This window comes from Danio aesculapii, chromosome 22 (genome assembly GCF_903798145.1).
Source record: "Danio aesculapii chromosome 22, fDanAes4.1, whole genome shotgun sequence".
In the NCBI taxonomy this organism is placed as follows: Eukaryota; Metazoa; Chordata; class Actinopteri; order Cypriniformes; family Danionidae; genus Danio; species Danio aesculapii.
The window spans coordinates 12,752,572-12,772,084 of NC_079456.1; the positions used below are offsets into that span (position 1 = coordinate 12,752,572).

At 36.1% G+C, this 19,513-nt stretch overlaps 1 protein-coding gene across 1 annotated transcript in view; it reads left to right on the plus strand.

The window, feature by feature from the left end:
* The window catches only part of mgat5 (alpha-1,6-mannosylglycoprotein 6-beta-N-acetylglucosaminyltransferase), a 112,024-nt gene that overhangs the window by 39,378 nt on the left and 53,133 nt on the right, over positions 1 to 19,513 (plus strand). The gene's annotated exons all lie outside the window — the stretch shown is intronic.

The window sequence follows — 19,513 nt, forward strand, 5'->3', positions numbered from 1 at the left end:
TGCAGCCGCGTATCGCTAACTCTCTTGCTCTCTGACTGCTTTTTTGACAGACCCGCTGTGATGACAGTTCTGGTGACGACCTTTGTTTATATCTCAAACTGAGCTAAATTGCTTTATAAGCTGCATTAAGGCAGGTTCAATTACAGCAAATGAAGGATACGGTGTTATTATAGTATTAGGGTATGTGACTGTCGATGCTAACTTGATTTAGCGTGGACTGAAAGCTGCGTAAATAATTTAGCTCTTTTCACCGTTTGAAGCAGTGCCTGATAAGTCGAGCGTGAGCGTTTTACCAGATAGTATGTAACTATTGCTGGCAGACGATGAAAATGGAAATAATAGATATCCATCTTTTTCTGCACCCCATGATGCTTTGCGTGAAGTGTATAAGTAACTTTCATTAAATTGTAAACAGTGAGTGAAGAGTTTTTAAAAACTTGGTACATTTTAAATTGTCATTTCTTCTCACAGTTCATACATTGAATATTAAATCAAATGTCCTTTCTCACATAATGAATACATTCTGCAGTAATGTTACAAATGTTTATACTGCATGGCTTGGTTTATCTATTATTTCTCTATATATTGTAAAGCCTATAATGCCTAAGCCAACTGCTCTGTATGAGAAAGTCGTACCTCTGATTTATATTTGGTGACTCTGTCTGTGGGTGTCACCATTCAAAATTAAAGCTCAGCTTTTCACTTATGTCTATTTGCTCATTGCCATAAATTAAAATAAGAACGCAAGGCAGCTGAGTGGGACTCTGCAAAATAAACCCAGAAACTCTGATCAATGTGAGGAGAGTTTACTTGCACGTGAGTTTTAGCGCTTTTGGTCCGCTTAGAAACTTTGCCGTGTGAAAGCAAACTGCACCAAGAACAAAAATAAACATTTTAACTATTTAAATCCCTGTTTTGGAACAAAAGAATCAATCCACAGGTGTGAAAGCACCCTAAGAGGACGATCACACCGAATGCACGTTTTGTGCTGAGAGGATCTTTTTTTTTTATCATTTATCAATCAAATCAAGTAAAAATTTATTTATAGAGCACTTGGAAAACACAAAAGGGAGCCAAAGTGATGTACAGAAATATACAACAAAATAAAAATAATAGTTTATAAAATACTAAATAAAATGTATTGTATATATGCATCTGTCTAATGTTTGTCATCTTTTCTCCTATTTATTTTCATGTTGTCACTTTATGTACACTGGAAGCTTCTGTAACCAAAGCAAATTCCTTGTGTGTCTGTGTAAAGCACACATGGCAATAAAACCTATTCTGATATAGCTAAACTGCCTAAAAATGTATTTATAAATTAAAATAGCCAGTTAATAAGATCAGGTGTCAAAGGCCAACGAAAAAAGTGAGTTTTAAGAGCTGATTTAAATGAGAACACAAAATAGGCCTGTCTTATGGGCAGCGACAAATCATTCCAAAATCTAGGACCTGCCACAGCGAAAGCATGTGAGCTAATGTAATACGTAATTATGCAACGTAATACTAATGGCCGTGAGCATTTTGCGCACTGCTTATTTGCCCTGCGCGCCTTGCCTTTTAGCCACCTGATGATTTTGCCAGTGTGCTCTGCGTGCCTGCAGTTTAAAAAAAAAAAGTTAATTCTGAGCGGAAAAAGCACATTGCTTTCATTTGATCGACGAATGGAAAAAGACGCAACTGACGTAGAGGCGGAGTTCCCGTTAAGGTGTGATAGCAGTGTTGTCAAGATGACCACGGAGACTAGTGGTTGCTATTTTGAGTTTTCTAGAGGTGAATGACTTGACAAATTTCACTATATCACAATATTATTGAATAAAAAAATTATAACAATCAACAGCAACAATCATGCACATTATACAGCTGATTCGATTGTTGCCTAGCAACATAAAAAGCGCAGCACACTTCTTTTTGTTTTCTTTATTCATTAATTCGGCTAAATCTCTTTATTCACCAGGGGTTGCCACAGCGTAATGAACTGCCATCTCATCCAGCATATGTTATACGCTGCGGACACCCTTCCAGCTGCAACCTAGTATTGGGAAACCCTTACACACTCACATTCACACACGTACACTACGGCCAATTCAGTTTATCCAATTCACTTGTACCGCATGTCTTTGGACTGTGGGGGAAACCGGAGCACCCGAACCCACGGGTAGAACATCCAAACTCCACACTGAAATGCCAACTGACCTAGCCAGGACTTGACTTGTCGTCCCCCTCTTTTTTTCTTGTCAACAAAAAAGGCAGTGTAGTACGCCTCATGTTTTTTAGAATGGAAAAGCATGTTCTGTGGGATCTGCCCTTAAGAAATGCAAGGAAGTGTCTGGTACATATGAAGAGGAGAGTGTCTCTAATAGTTTTTTAATTGGCTGATGCCAGATTTACACTAAATACAGAATTAAGTGTTTGTGCAACTACGTTACATACAAAGTCAATGCAAACACACAAATAGAATAAACATTTTCACTTTGCAAAATGCACAACACGTTTGCCTTGAATGATAGTGGTGTTCAACGTCAATCATACAGCTGAACACTCAGCGGTGCTAGGGCTTCTAGCTTTGATTTGGGACTCTAAAAAGGGAAATATTTCTTGTCTGAGTCACCAGCAGATGGCAGTAATGAAATAAGTGTGGTTTGCCAAAAATGGAAATAGAAGAAAATTGACCCATCAATCAAACTGCTGGCGATGGGTCAGTTACTGTTACTAACAGTAAATATGAAACTGCCCCTCACCTGGACCATCTGCAGTTAGTGTCGAAATGCTTTTCTAAGTAGTTCCAGACCGTTTTAGACCATATTAAAGTTCCATATCACTACGCTGAATAATTTCAGTCATATCACAGCCTACAAGAGTCAAAAACCACATCAGTCAAATCAAATTAAAGGCTTTTGTTGAGATTCATATGAGGTAAGTTCACAGTTGGAACAATATCTTTTATGTGTGGTAACCAATCATACTAATTGACTCCGGTCAGTTGAATTATTAGAATAATATGCACACCTCAGGATTAACCTATTTTGACCGGTTTGCAACCGCTCTAAAATGACCAAGAACGTAGCAGCAACTGCTAAATGAAACTAGAACACTCTAGAAGCCACTCAACAACATGTTAAAACCATTTGCAACCACTGTAACCCCCTACAAAATGTTTTATATATAAATGAGTTTTGCAGTGTCTTAGTCTAGTGCTGTTTTGGTCTGTTTTCTTAAAAGGCAGCCTCTGTTATGTCTCTCTTTTTACAACATTGTGCCATAGATGTTTTCGAGAACTCAAACCAACATTTTCAGATGCAAGTCATAGTTCAGGATGACAGCAGCTTGAATCTTTACATGCAGTCCCGAGCTCTCCAAAGGCCTATTATTCCCTGACGAATGACAGAGAGGGCCTGGCAGCTAGCGATGAAAGGAAAGAAAAGTCGTACTTCTCAAAGCTATCAAGCAACTCTTTATAGTCCATCAACATGATGACAAATCTAAGAAATACCATCTGAGAGACCCGCACAAAGCCTCATTGTGGTCCTTATGTTGGACCTGTAAAACGGCGAGTGTACGTGTGAACTTTTGCGCACATACTCCTCCTGCTCCATCTTGCAGAGTTTCTCTCAATGGGTTCATTTAATGAGTGAGAACTTTTTTTTTTTTTTTTAACAGAAATGTAAGGGCTGTTTGTTTGTTGGTCATCCTCTGTTAATCTGAAAAGTGTTTTGTTTCTCACGAGTCCACATACATGCCTTTTGTTGTATATTTGGTTTCTCTATGTTCAGCTTGGCATCAGATTGGCCACAAAATGTTGATTAGATCTGCGAGATTTGTGTTAGGGGTATTCTTTTTGTATTGACCTTATAGTTCTGGCAGTCAGTTCACTTTCACAACAGTTCACTGTTTTCCCCCCTGAAATGTCTGATCATGTCTGAAACGCTCATGATGTCAAACTCAATGTTGTAGCTAGCTTAGAAAACATAATTTTCGATCAGCCAACTACTTTTCTTGATTTATATTTTCTGTATCATTTTCGAAAGTGTTTCGGATTTCATCCGAGTGGGATTAGCATCTTACATTAACAAATCACATATAATGTTAATTGCTTGTAAACTTGTGGTAGAAAATAAAGTGGTTTTAATTGCGGAATGATATATTTTAAGCCTGACAAAAAGAATATAAAATATCAGAAAAAATATGTTGCCATTAAGCAAAAATCAAAGTAAAGACTGCAAAAAGAAAGGTAGTCATCCCCCCCAATCTTTACTCAAATCTGGGTCACAGCACCATCATAACTCCTACGGATCCACTCGGCCTGTTCTGAGTGGAATGTAAACTGTTGTTCCAGCCAGGTAGTTGGGGGCACTAACAATCATACCGGGGAGTGAGGTTTACTTCCAAATGAGCACAAATTGTCCTTTGTTACACTCAACACCCCTAAACTACACGACTATCCGGGTCATGGCACTAATTTGATTTACACAGATCCACTCAGGAGGGAAATTTAAATGACAATTTCTAGCATCGGGATTATACCAGGGAATGAAGTTTACTTGCAAAGTGACCACTCATTGTCCTTTGTTACACTCAACACCCCTAAATTACACTGCTATCCGGGTCACAGCACCAATTTAACTAATTCCGACCTATTCAGGAGTGTAATTTAAGCTATAATTTCTGCCAATCAATGTTGATATCCTAATAAGGACACCAGGGAGTGATGTTTAATCACAAAATGACTACCACACTATTACCCCCCTAAACCACTCAACTATCCGGGTCAGGGCACCAGTATAACTGCTACGGATCCATTCACCAAGAGTAATTTAAACTGAAGCTTCTGGCATAGGAGGTGGGTGCACTAACAAGGAAACCAGGGAGTGTGGTTTTCTCACAAAGTGACCACTACTTATCCTTCATTACACTTTTCCCCCTAAACCATAACACTATCCGGGTCATGGCACCAATATAACCCCTCTGGACCTACTCGCCCCACTTTGAGAGGAATTCAAACCAGCTTTTCTGGTATATATTACAGTAGACTGTAGCTACTAATGACAAGCATTAGTGCACCTCCTGAGGCCAGGAGCGTGGCGTTTGTTTCCACACATCTCCTGTTAACTGGCTTCCATTGCATATAGGTGCTCATAGCAATTTAAAGTCAGCATGAACCGGAGGTTTCTGAAACTTGTTTCAGTTTGTTGATGTACTTCCAACTGAAATGGAATATTAAATAGGGGGCAGGGCTTTATTTGTGTGTATCATTACCTCATAGCAAACTAATGGTAAGATTGGTGTGGTTTAGAATAATGGTATGCAATCCTATGGTAGTCATCAAGTTGACGTCAACAGAAGGACCGACACTCCTAACATAGAAGCAAATTAGCAGACTTTGAAGATTACCAAAACAAACATATTTTCAGTGCATTAACTTGCTAAATCTAAAGAATAACAATGTGAGCTAGCAAAATTTGAGTTTACATGGCCTTTAATTTGCATTACCACCTGCAAGCAAGCTAAACATTGATTACTTTCCATCCAGTATACACAGAGTTGCACAAAATGTCCTGTTTGTTTATGATTCCTTGCTTTGCCGACACCATCTCCATCAAAGACTTCCGTTTCATGCTTAAATATCCTAAAGATGGTGGGAATTTTAAGGATAACAGTTTGGGAAAAAAACGTTCTCTGTAAACTCAGAAATGACACCATTAGCGCCTATAATGAGCTAGCAACTTGTTCCGCCATAAATGATTTTCACTCTGAAGATAACATCAGGCCTGGATTGGCATCATCTCCCATCTGCGTCTGCGGATTCACCCTGTTAAAACTACTGAACCGTGGCATGCCGATGTTATCTTATCCCGACACAGCGCGCTTCACCCAGACTTTCTCTCTTTCTCAAAGGTTATCGGGCTCCGCGTGTCAGCGGCGAAGAGAGACCAGGTGTTCGTGTGGCTTGCGTGTCTATGTGTGTGTGTTTGTTTGTGCCAGCGGTGTCTGTTACCGTCTCTCTGGACGCTGCTGAAATGACGCCGCTGGCACGCTCTGCGCTTTTGGCTCTTGACTAGAGCCTAGACTCCTCGGAGAGAGAAGGAGAGCGAGAGACACGGACAGAGATACCCACTGTTAGCAAACAAGAAAGGCTTGCTTCATTGTGCTCGTAGATGCCACTGGTGGACGCAAGGCCGACGTGTAATTAATAAGCTAAACACTCGCAGGCTAAGAACAATAGCACAAAGAGGACGTTCATCCTAGCCAGCGAAAAGAGACGTAGGGCTAAAGTTACAGTTGGGGCCCACTTATATAAAGAATGAAACTCTAAACAATATATGCAGTTTTGATTCCTGCTGATTTAATTGTTTAAAATTGGTGGGTTCATTGTTTTTAATCGTTCAGTGCCTTGAAAAGTAAAGCGCAATTCAAGTGATCCTCACGATAAGATTTCTTTGCTGTTTTCATTAGTTGGGATAGTTGACGTCCATATTCTCAGTAAACTACATTTATATTTCATTTAGCAGATGCTTTTATCCAAATGAGGATAAAAGAAGCATTTGATTAGCATTAGGGCTGCACGGTTACCCGAAGGCGAGCTTCATGCGCAAGTATAACCGGCATTTTCTACACAGACCTGTAGTTCAGTAACAAGCTGCGCAAAAAGATAGTGAATGATTTATTTGATGCGATCCTGGAATCGAATAGACTCGTTCTACGATTTTTAACAGCCATTTTGATGCTGGTCTGAAAACACATGAAAACACCACATTTGAGAACATGGTTTTGCTCCAATCTCACCTCATAACTGCAGTCGAGTTTTTGAAGTAAACTTGTACTAAAATGATTATATAGTTGTGTTTATTAGTCATGTTGACTCAATTAAAGCAGTTAAATCATCTACTCTTTTTGATTTCCTGACCATCTCTTCTTTGTGGCATATTAGCAGTTTCTGCATGAGATCGCCCTCTGGCTTTTGGAGGAGATTTACTGTTGCTCACAGAGCAGCTTTTTTTATTTTTAATGATGTTTTTTCACCTTTAATTTGGGTAGGATAGTGGAAGACAGACAGGAAAGTATTGGGAATACAGAGAGGGGAGGAGTCTGCAAAGAACCTTGAGTTGGGAATCGAACTCGGGTTGCTGTGAGCACCATGGTGCTATACTGTGTGTCAGTGCACTTAACCACTGGGCTGGCGCCAACTCACAGAGCAGTGTTAACCAGCTTTTTGTTTCAAATATTAAAAAATATACATTCAATATACATGTCCAAAAAACAGATTTAAAAAAAAATATATTCTTCAGTTTTATCATCCATAAAGTGTTTTGAGAGGTGATTTTACCTCTTATACGTTTTTTTATTCTTGTTTATGCAAAGCACTTTGAATTACCATTTTGTATGAAATGTGCTTAATAAATAAATTTTCCTTTGACAGTTCAGAGCCACCATACAAACAAAAGCCAAAATTCGAAATGCTTTCGCTTGTAGCAGTTTATGAAAAGTTAATAAATATAACATTATCTGTACTGTCATTCTCTGTTCAGGATTCGTTTACAGAAATTAGTGTTACATGGCTGCATACGCACAAGTACTAGTAAAACAATACATCCTTGTGTGTTTTACAAACTCTAGAAGTCTAACAATCCATTTAAATATTATTTGCCGATGTGTTTTATTCATATCAGATACACATAATAAAAGTAACTATAAAATTTAATCTATTCTTCTCTAAGTTCACGTGCTGAATCCTGTGTGCACTTTTATGAATGAGGCAAACGCAAGTAAACATGGCGACGTCCATCTCGCATAATAGATCACGATAACTGATGACATGATGAGCAAGCATGTGAATATGTTGAAATAAAAAGGGGAAAAAAATACATGGGATACATCCGTTATACAGCGCTATTGTGGCTGCGGTGTGTTACGTGACAAACATGATGCGTCGCCCCGAAAAATATTAATGGTGAATGTCCTAAAATAATAGCCTTAAAAACAAACCCCTGGTTCCAGAATGTCTTAAACTCACCAGTGAAAGGCTTAATAACGGTAGTAAAGCTGTGGTTGTGTAGTTACTTTTGCATTTTGCAAGACTAAAGACACGTTTTTGACTCGCCTTTTTTAGATCATTCATTTTTCCATCTGTTGTCATGTATGTTGCACTGCAAAAAAAAGCTTTTCTTTCTTAGTAATTTTGTCTTGTTTCCAGTCCAAATATCTAAAAAATCTTAAATCAAGAACAGACAAGGAAAATGACTTGAGAAAATTAAGTGATGCTCAATTTCTGTTTGAGATTATATCTCACTAAGATTATATTTCTTACCCCATTGGCAAATAATTCTGCTTGTTTTAAGCAAATAATCACTTATTTTGAGGGGTTTTTTTTCTCAGAAAACAAGACATAATTTCTTATGCTACTTCACGTGTCTAGTTTGTATCTTGGATTAAGATTTTTTTTGGATTGAAAACAGGACAACTTTTTAGTTAGTTTTATATTTTATTATTATTACAATAGCTCAAGGATGAGCTTTTTTAAAAAAAAGGGTTGAAATGAATGCTTTTCTTGTTTTTTTTTTTTTTTAATTCGACAGATTAATCAATTATTAAAATAAACGTTAGTTGCAGCCCTTTGAACTTGAAATCTAGTTTTATCTGTTTTCCACCCACTTAGGAGTTTGGACCGAATAGTTTTGGGTTAGAATAGTTTTCATGTTTTGACCAATACATGTTTTTTTTACAGAATTATTGCAAACTACACAGAGTTCAACACTAAGGATTTTTTCCACTGCCCCAATTGGGCCAGTGGTTCAGATTTTTACTTGCCCTGCCAACATTTTTACTGGCCCCACCAAAAAATCTCTAATAAAGTTAATAGCTATTTCTTAGCCACATGCTTTAAATATGTTGTTTAATGTATCTGCCTTAATGTTTTTCAGGACATCTTCTCAAAAATAACGTCTGTGAATGTAGGCTTTGAATATATTTAAAATGTTAATAAATGTATAATGAGAAAAATTCAAAGTGCTGACACTTTTATCGTGACCTTCGAGGTTTTGATTTCACTAAAGGCTTGATGTTGCCATATCTTCGTTGTACTGGTTGTTGTCAGGTTATAGAAAAAACAACATGTTCGCAACATCCAATCAGATAAGAGGAACCGAAAAGCAATATGGTGTTCACGACATCACAGAGGGTAGCATTTAAAGGCTTAAAAGCACAAACTGTTTCTCGATTCTAAGACTGTATTTGGACTCGATTGACAAATTGTCGCAGGCAAATTAAAGTTTAGTGACAAGGCAGCACTGGCTAGATCGGGCTAGTCACAATCCTGTAGTTGTAATTTATACAAGTGCAATACCAATACATTTAAAACTAACTTGATATACTGAACATTATATAACATTATTTACATTCACCCATTCATAAGGATTCTTAATCTTTGAAAGGCAAGTGCTGTTCAAAAATGCTCAGTTGTAAAAAAAAATTAGCACAGCAGCATTTTTTTTGTTCAGTCGTTTGCCCTCACAGGTTGTTGTGGTGGTGGTGTTGACAGTTGCGTGGTATAGTCCTGTTCCTCCTCCACTGTAATTTGACAGCTAGCTCAAAAGTGGCACTGATGGGCGCCTTGTTTTTCAATTTGCAACTTCTGAAAAAATGTGTTGACCACAAAATGCTTACTTAGCGCCTCGCTATGCTGCAGGCCTCAAAAATCGCAATGCTACCATTGACGACAACAACAGAAAAAAGAACCTAAAAGCCTAAAAGTGAGAATTTGTGAATAAATTCTTATATGGACACTTTTATTTCAGATTATCTTGATCTCGACCACAGATTCTTGGATGAAATGCAGAAAAAGATTAGCTTTTGCTTCACTTTCTTATCAATGAACCCGAATGCAGTTTCACACATAGTTCTGCATGTTTATAGTCTGTTTTTCAGAGCCAGAAGCTCCGCTGTTGGGTGTGGAGTGTCCCTGTATTCACATTTATATGTCCATGGCGGATGTGGCTTCCCTCTTTAGGGAACAGGCAGAACCAATACTACGAACCACAACTAACTTCAGTGCAATAGTTCTCACCCAGCTCACAGGAAAACCAAAATGGGACTTTTTTTGTGTTAAACGTAACATAACCTGCCGAAAATGGCAGGATAGTATTCAAAATAAGCTAATATGTGACCTTGGAATACAAACACACCTTCATAAGGGTCGTTTTTTTGTTTTAGTTGAGATTTAAACATCAGATGAAAGCTGAATAAATGTTGATTTTAAGGATGATATTTGAAAATCTGAGTGTTTTAAAAAAATTAATGATAAAATTGCTTTTAAAGTTGTTCCAATGCAGTTATTAGAAGTGTGCAGTGTTGAATAATAATGACATGTTCATGTATTTATAACGTAACCTGTTGAAAATGACAGGAAAAATTCTTGATATTTAAAAATAAACAAATATATGATCCTGGGATACAAAAACATCTCATAAGGGTCAGCTTTTTGTTTGTTAATTGAGATTCAAACCGAATAAATATTGAATGATATTTGGCAGCAATTTTATAATCTGAAATCGGAGCATTTCAAAAAATCTAAAGAATGTTAAAATCCCCATTAAAGTTGTCCAAAAAAAGTTCTTAGCAATGCATGTTACTAATCAATAATGATGTCTTTATATTTTATATTTTTGTTTATTTCAAAATAAACAAATATGTGACCCTGGAACGCAAACACGACTCGTACGAGTAAGCTTTATTGAGTTGAGATTTATACATCATTTGCAAGCTTAATAAATGTTGATTTTAAGGATATTTGGCAACAATTGGAATGTTTCAAAAAATCAAAACGATAAAAGCTGAAGAAATATTGATTTTAAAGGGATTAAATGATATAGAAAGATATTAAATTGGTCAAATTAACAACTTGGCAATGCATATTACTACTCGATGACATATATTTTCAAATAAACAAATATGTGACCCTGGAATACAAACACAACTCATAAGAGTCCGTTCTTTGTTTTGTTTTGTTATTAGTAACTTTTTTGTGTTCAACGTAACATAACCTGCCGAAAATGAGAGGGTAGTTGTCAAAATAAACAAATATGTGTCCCTGGAATACAAACACAACTCATAAGGGTCAGTTCTTTGTTTTTTAAAATTGACATTCATACATAAAGCTGAATAAATATTGATTTTAAGGATATTTTTGGCAACAATTCGAAACAAAAAAACGAAACCATGGTAAATTTGTCTTTTAAAGTTGTCAAATGAAGTACTTGGCAGCATATCACTACTCAATAATGACATTTTGATATATTTATGTCAGTAAATGTACAAAATTTCCTTTTTTTTTATTTTGAACAACAGTTTTTATTTCACACATTGTCATACAAATTGGCAAAAATGTACATTTCCAGTGTAGAAAAAATAAAAGAATAATATAAACTTAAAATAACTTGATACACTTTGAAAAAAATAAAAAAATAAATAATAAGAAATAATACAGCGATAACACATCTGTCTAATCTAGATACTTTCAATGTCCATCAGTTCAACAAAAGAGTCAGAAGAAGTTGGAAGATGATCTTTACTTAATAATTTCATGATTTGTATCATGATGATACAAAAATCCATCATTTTGGCTCATACTATGTAGTTTTGGCGAATGCAAACATGCAACACACCAGTTGTTTCTCTCCATTGTCACATACTGTATTTAGTGCGTTTAGAAAATGGAGTTACATAGAAACCACATTTCTATCAGTCACACAAACTGACAGCTTGATTTCATTTCTGGTTCCTCATGTGGGATGCACGTTTGGCAATCCATAGCGATGAGCAAGTGGTGCACACAAACTTGTCGTCGAACGGTGTGTGCGTGTGTGTGGTCTCAAAGGCACTGGTTTTGAGTTTCAGCCATGGGGTTTTATCTTTTGTGCTGTGTCATGCAGCAGTATGTTGCTGATGAGAGAGAGCACACGTCTTTTTTTATTTATTTATTTTTTTCTTTTGGTTTGTTGGCTCCATTTGTGTGTACTACTTGTCTGTCTGTCACATTGTTGGACTCTTCAGCCCTTGTGTAGTCCGAAATGTGATCGTTATCAGTGCCGGTACTGAATGGGCCATTGTGTTTGACTGTTCTCTTGTGGGACGGTGATTTGGAAGTGGTCAGCACGAAATGGAAAGTTAAAATCCAAGTGTAAAGAGTAAACTTTTGTTGAAAAAAATGGGTTATTTTTTTAGGATGCTTTTTTTTAAGTCGCAAATAGCTTTACCCAAACTATTTCTGTGGCTGCAGATCAGACCTACAGCACTGACCTGGAGTTATTTTGGCCCATTTATCTGTTTCAGCTCATGTATTTTTGGGATGTGATGCTTGAATGGCCGTTCCGGATCACAGCACCGCATCAGTGAGCTCACTTTCTAGACTGTTCTGCACAAAACCATTCTCTAACCATTTTATTAATGTACAGTCATGCTGAAATTATTCATGACTTAGTTACTTGAGATTTTTAATATTTTATAAATATTTACTGAATTGATTTTGTTATTTCATAGGGGTTAAAGTAAAAACAGTAGTAGGAAATTGCTATTATTGTATTTATTTTAATTTATTTTATTTATTTATTTATTTATTTACTTATTTTATAATATTTTTTTTATTGAATTGATTTTGTTATTTCATAGGGGTTAAAGTAAAACCAGTAATAGGAAATTACTATTATTGTATTTATTTAAAATTATTTATTTTTATTTATTTTATATTTATTTATTTATTTATTTTTTAATAATTTTTTTATTGAATGGATTTTGTTATTTCATAGGGGTTAAAGTAAAAACAGAATTGGAAATTGCTATTATTGTATTTATGTTATAATTATTTATTTTTATTTATTTTATATTTATTTATTTATTTTATAATATTTTTTTTTATTGAATTGATTCTTTTATTTTTATAGAGGTTAAAGTAAAAACATTAATAGGACATATTAAAAAATAACACATATCTGACATTTTTCCCTGCCTTAAAAGCTTAAAAAATACCAATAACTCATTCGTATTAATATAATGCAAAAATACATGTTTAAAACTTTTTTTTTTATATATTTCTAATTGCATTTAAAATAAATCATTTATGCTGATACAAATCACAGTGTTGTTTTACAGTATTTTACTGAAAAAAAAATTGGAATATGTATTTGTTTGGAAATTAATGTTTATGCTAATTATTATGACATGATAGAAATGTATATGTATATGTACTGTAAAGAAATATCCATAAATTATTTAGTTTTCGGTATTTTGTGGTTCATGAGTTGTTTTTTTCGTCTATACAAATTGCATTATTTTTTTTTAAAATTCAAATTATTTTGGGGGTTTTCACCTTTAATGTATTGGACAGTAGAGATTATTGACAGGAAAGCATGGGGAGCAGAGAGAGGGGAGGGATCGGTATAGGACCGCGAGGTGCGAATCGAACTCTGGTTCGATTTGTCATTTATTTGTCGACGCACTGACCACTACACCACAGGCGCCGACACATTATGGGAACTTTATCTCTGCTCTGTTGACTTCTGATGTTGAAAATTCAACTCTGCAGTTTACCAAGGTGACTTTTATTGACATTTCAGTAGTTCGAAACAATATTTTGTATAAGAAACTACATAAAGAGAATTAAACCTGTAACAAAAAAGCACCAGCAATGCTGTCATTTACAAAACCAATTTAGACAATATATTGGGGCTGGGTGATTTGGCTTAAAATCTAAATCTCAATTAATTGAACGTTTTAACTCCATTATGCTTAATGAACAATTGTTTTATTTCTTTATTTTTTGCTGACAATGTTTGTACTGTAAATATGCATTTTTCTAAGGTACAAGCTGCTCTTGTTGCTCAGTTGTCTCAGTGTTTAAGTTGTCCATGTTCGACATGTTGGCGGAGTAACGTAACAAAACGGAGTCACGTGACTCCACACACGGTGGGGGCAGTAATTAATTCTTAATGTTTTTAATGTCGATTTCGATTACTTTGATTAAACACCCAGCCGTACAATATATTACTTAAAACTTCTACAAATGTCAATAAAAGTCACATTTTTCTAACTTTTTGACTTCTAACTTAAAGTTGTTGACGAAGGATCAAGATCTTGTAACGCAATTCAAAAGCATAAATAAATGAAGAAAAACAGACATGAGTAACAAAATGTGAAAAAAAAAATCATTTATTTAAACTTTTACAGGATGGACAGACAGCTAGACAGACAGCTAGCTAGACAACTAGACAGACAGCTAGCTAGACAGACAGCTAGACAGCTAGACAGCTAGACAGCTAGACAGCTAGACAGCTAGACAGCTAGACAGACAGACAGACAGACAGACAGACAGACAGACAGAATTCAGTCTTGTATATAAAATTTCACAATGTAATCCAGATGCGTTATGGTAATTATTGTTTACTTATTATTGTTGTAATTAGTTGAACTGTCATGATAATATGTCTTAATATACACTAACATATGCAATATGTTCATCTATCATTGACATGCTTTTACCTTTATGTAAATAATCATCATCTCTGATCTGTCCTCACATATAAAAATTAACTTGTGTGAGTCACGTCCATTGGAAAGCATCAGCAAAACCTTTTTAGCTGGCACAACAGAGATTTTACACACACACTGTATTCTCACGCTTCTCCATACTAGTGGAAGTGCCCTCGGTGTGTGTTTTCTGGCGTGAGACATGCGGCTCTGAGCGAAATGTGTCTCAGTGAAGCGCAAAAAGAAAGCTTTTTCTCTCCTCCATTTCTCGCTGAAAGACATATTCATTGTCTGCTCGACGATTGTTATGTTTAGCGTTCGGGGTCTTGCGGTATTTAGCCCTAGGGCCTGTGTGTGTGACGGAAAACGCCCATCTGTGTGTGTGTGTGTGTGTGTGTGTGTGTGTGTGTTTATGAGATTGTGTGTTTACAAGAGTGCATGTTCAGTCTGTGTCAAGAACAGCTGTATTTTTCCACTCTATATAGCACCGTAAAGTGGAAGAAAGGGCTGAAATAGCTCCCCTTTTTTTCTCACACTTTGTTAATTACTGTTTTTGCATTCGACAGTAAGAGGGAAGTTTAATGACGTTCGTGAAAGATGAAGACTATTTATGGGTCTAGCCCAATCCATGGAGTAGGGTTGGGTATCGTTTGGGGTTATTTCGATACCGGTGCTAAATCGATACTTTTAAAACGGTACCGGTGCCAAAACGGTGCCTGAACCGATACTTTTTAGCCACAACATTATGGTGGATAACTCTAGAAAAATCTTTTATTTGACAATCTTTTTAAAAATAATTTCAATAGAACAATATCATTAAAGTTTAAAGTAAAGATCAATTCTTATTTTATATATTTGAATTACAGGAATATATTTCCTTTGATCATTTGTTGTTGAGCATGAATTTAAGATTTGTATGAAAATACATTAGCTTACGACTAAACTGTGGAAAGGCTGTCATCAAAATACTGAACTCCTTTTATCTATGGTTAGGGCTGGTGACTATGTTTACATGGTTATCTGTGATCTAATGATTTGCCTTAATCTGAATAAGACAATAATATGATCAAGCGGTTTACATGAGCTGCTTTTTGAATGTTCCTTTCATGATCCCGTCTTACATGTTATAGTACATAGATCGATTAACGTCATTGCAAATAAAAAGCCATCAGCCTTGCGTTTTCTTTCGGTTCAACTTTCTGACACCTTTACAGCACTCTCATACATTAACAATAAATACAGCCACAACTGAACATGGAGGATGGTCTCCAAGTGGCGTTCTCCAAAATTAAACGATGAAAAGACTTAGGCCTATTGGTATGCGTGTGCAATTGTGTGCAAGGTTTTATATTTAGAACCACCTATAGAATATTAAGAATATTAGGCTTTCTGAGTCACTGGCATAGTTATTTTGGGTGTTGCAAGTTAAAAAGTTTAGTAACCCCTGCTCGAGTAGGTGTGAAGGGAGTGTGGGTAACATTAGCCTACAGGCCCTGGTATGCTTCAAACTAATTCTTTTAGTGGTGTTGTTTTGGATGTTGTTCTCCTGGTTATGAGATATGAATCAATCACACGTCAAAGAAGGTGGAGATCCAGAACACACCCACTGATTGCATAATCACCACTGACTGATGGTATCTCCAAAGGTGTTTAGGAGCCAAAATGAACTCTCCAAAAAAGTTTGCTTTGGTGAGCTGTTTCAAACTGTTGAAATGAACTCAAAACAAACTTCATTTCTGTTTCTTTCTTTGATTACATTTGTAGTATACCAGGGTCTTAAAAGTACACAAACTCATGCTCACTTCAAAACTCTTTAGTTTTTTCTCCTTTGGTTTTTATAAACAATTTTTTGTCAGCTTTAATAGGGTAAAAGCTGTATAATATAGTGTATTTTATCATGCAGAGCCTCGTTATTTTTGAATCCGTACAGGTATTGTCAAAGCAACCCAGTTTGCTTTGCCACAGACCTCTCCTTTTTCTTCTCTCCTCATCTTATCAGAAAAAGTCAATGCAAAAACACTATTACAAATTATATTACACATTGCAAGGGATTGTAGACAATTTTGCCTAAAGTTGCATACTTTGAAAACCCATAGAGATTAGTAACCTATCCAGTCACCTAGGGCTGCACGATTAATCGAAAAAGATTTCGATCTCGATTCGACCCTACACACGATCTTAATTCAGCTTTTCTGCGATTCAGCCAATTATATCTTCAAGGTCAGGAGAGAAGTGTAAAGGCGGACGCACAAGTCTTCACAGCATCATGGGCACCTCCAAATGGTGTTAAAAGTGTCATATACTGTATTTATATGGTATAATTCACCTAAAATTTTTAATTTCTGTCTTAACGTAATCATGTATTCGCGGCCACGAAATTACATGTGAGCTGACCGCATGCTGTTTGTTTACTACCGAGAGGACGCACGAGTGCCCGCCAATGATGCTTGCTTTAGTGAACAGAACCTGCATAGGATGTGAATGACATCTAATAAAGTTGTAAATAACGTTCACTCTATTGCTCAAAGCAGTCGTTTGAGAACTGCGTGGAAAGTATGATTTGCATGTGTGTGTTTTTTTTTTTTTCCCCCCACAGTGACTGCAGCCATGAGCCTCACTCGAAAGTGAAAGTGAAACCGACGCACACATCATTTACATGATCATATCACATTTTATAGTTATGATTGCGACAAGCATTTAATGTTTTTTTTCTGTCATAGCGAACACAGTGTCGTGCATGAAAATAAATTTTTACTGGATCAGTACAAGTACTGTAACCTATATAATGTTGAATATAATGCAAGTGGGAATTAGATAATGACCGGTTTCATTTTACCAGTGAAAAAAACGGTATAATAATGTTGTCAGTGACAAATGACAAGCATATCTCTCAAACATAATAATTAAACTATGTAATAATTACATAATAATTCAATTATGAATAGTTGTATTCTGATGCCATCACATTACTTTGAATTAACAAATAGGACATATTTAAAGTCTGTTCAAGTCCACCATTGCAAATCTATACAAAATGTAGCATATTAACCAACAGTAGAACTACACATAGGCCGGATATTATTGTTGTTTTACCATATGTTTGAGAAATAACAATAATAATAACCTACTCATTAACCTTGATTTTTAGATCTACAGAATTGTGAGAAAATCGTGATCTTGATTTTAAGCAAAAAAATAATTGTGATTCTCATTTTAGCCAGAATCGTGCAGCCCTACTGTCACCTTTTGGCCCGTTTCAACTGAGAGGTATGGTACAGGTCGTATGCCTGTTTCCACATGTCAAAAGGTACCAAGAAGTGAATCATACCACTTTTTGGGTGATACCAAAAGGCGAAGCTAGACATGCAGCTGAACGCTATTGGTTTACCGAGCAACGTCACTAGCATGTGCACAAGCCATTTTTAAACACAGCCGAGACATTACACTGTAATAATATATACATATAATAACGAGCCATAGCTGACCCGAGCTCAAACAAATCTTGTTGTCGTCTTGATGAACAGCCACAAAACCAAGAAGAAGAGCAGAAATTGCTGTGTGGCTTGTTTACAAAGTCGTCTAAAACCACAAGTGGTTTCACTTTCTCTAGAGAGTTCACTGCGCATCTATATTTGAAATAATGAACTTCTTGAGCTCATAATGATAGCACGTGCGTGATTATTGAAATGCTTCTGACATCTTTTAAGAAACCACAAACGCAAGAATAAAGCGTGAAAAAACAAAGGAGAAGCCCGAAAAAACAAAGGAGCAAATGATTCTTTCAGCAACCTAAAAGATGAGAAAACTGCTATGCTTAATTATTATCATTGCCTTTTGGACTATTATGAACTCGTAATGCCTTTTTAACATGATGCTAACGTTACATGTGTTGGTGAAGAATTAAGATGAGAGTTTTGTACTGACTAATATATGTTTTGTATCATTTATGAACCCAAATAAGGCCTAAATGTATGTTTTGGGTATTTTTTATTTCTAATTGGTAACATTTCAGACTCTGTAAGTGTGTACCACTAAGTGGAAGAAAGGCATTAGGGTACTTTTCTCTACTTCGAATGATTTGTGGCTAATTTCGGTTTTGCATGTTTAATATTTAAATTGGGGCTGAATTAATATCCAAATTGGGGCTGAATTACTAGTACTAGTTTGCTAGTGTTATAAAAAATATATAAACTTGGTATGGCCCAGTTTTAAATTCACACTAAACCCTTGCTTTGCGTTCTCTTGTGACACTATGCCACCTTGACTATCAGGTAGAAGTTTGCTTTTATAGATACTGCAGTGTGGGGGGTTTTCAGAAGTGCACATTTTTAAAGTGTGACGTATGTGCACCCTTCTGTTAGTTAAAATGAATAATTATACACACTACGGTCTCTGGACACAATCACACAACATTCAAAACCCTTAAGTTCACATCAAGTATGCCATTTGAGATTGGACCAATGAGTATTGACCGTGTCACTGCATCCCCGAAAGCCTTGCATGGGCCTTATTGTCATTCGATTCGGTCTTGTAAAACAATCTCTCTGCGGTAGACAACTGTGTGCAGTGTGTGTATGAAACAGACCAGGGTTTGTTTGTGAGTCCATGTCTAATTAGGTCCAATTAAGACCTGATTAAAGTCTAATTTAGCTTTAAATTGTGTTTGTATGTTAAACACACCCCACCACTTGATCGAGTTAAATCGGTCATGACATGACATCATGCTCAACAAAGGTCAATTTCACAGCTCATTTTTGTCCCCTCTCTATAGCCATCCAACAGTTTTCCGGTTAGCATTAATGTAGTTATTTTTGCTGTTTCTCCCCAGTGACTGTTATTGTGTCGTTTGACTCGCACAAAGGTCTAAACTTTTTAGTGCATGACCTTAAACGATGTGGATTTGTGAATGACACGTACATCCTTTACTGTTTGCTGTCCCCTTAGGGTGTTTGTTCATTTACAGGATGTGCTTGTAATGGGTTCTGTTCTATTCAGGTTA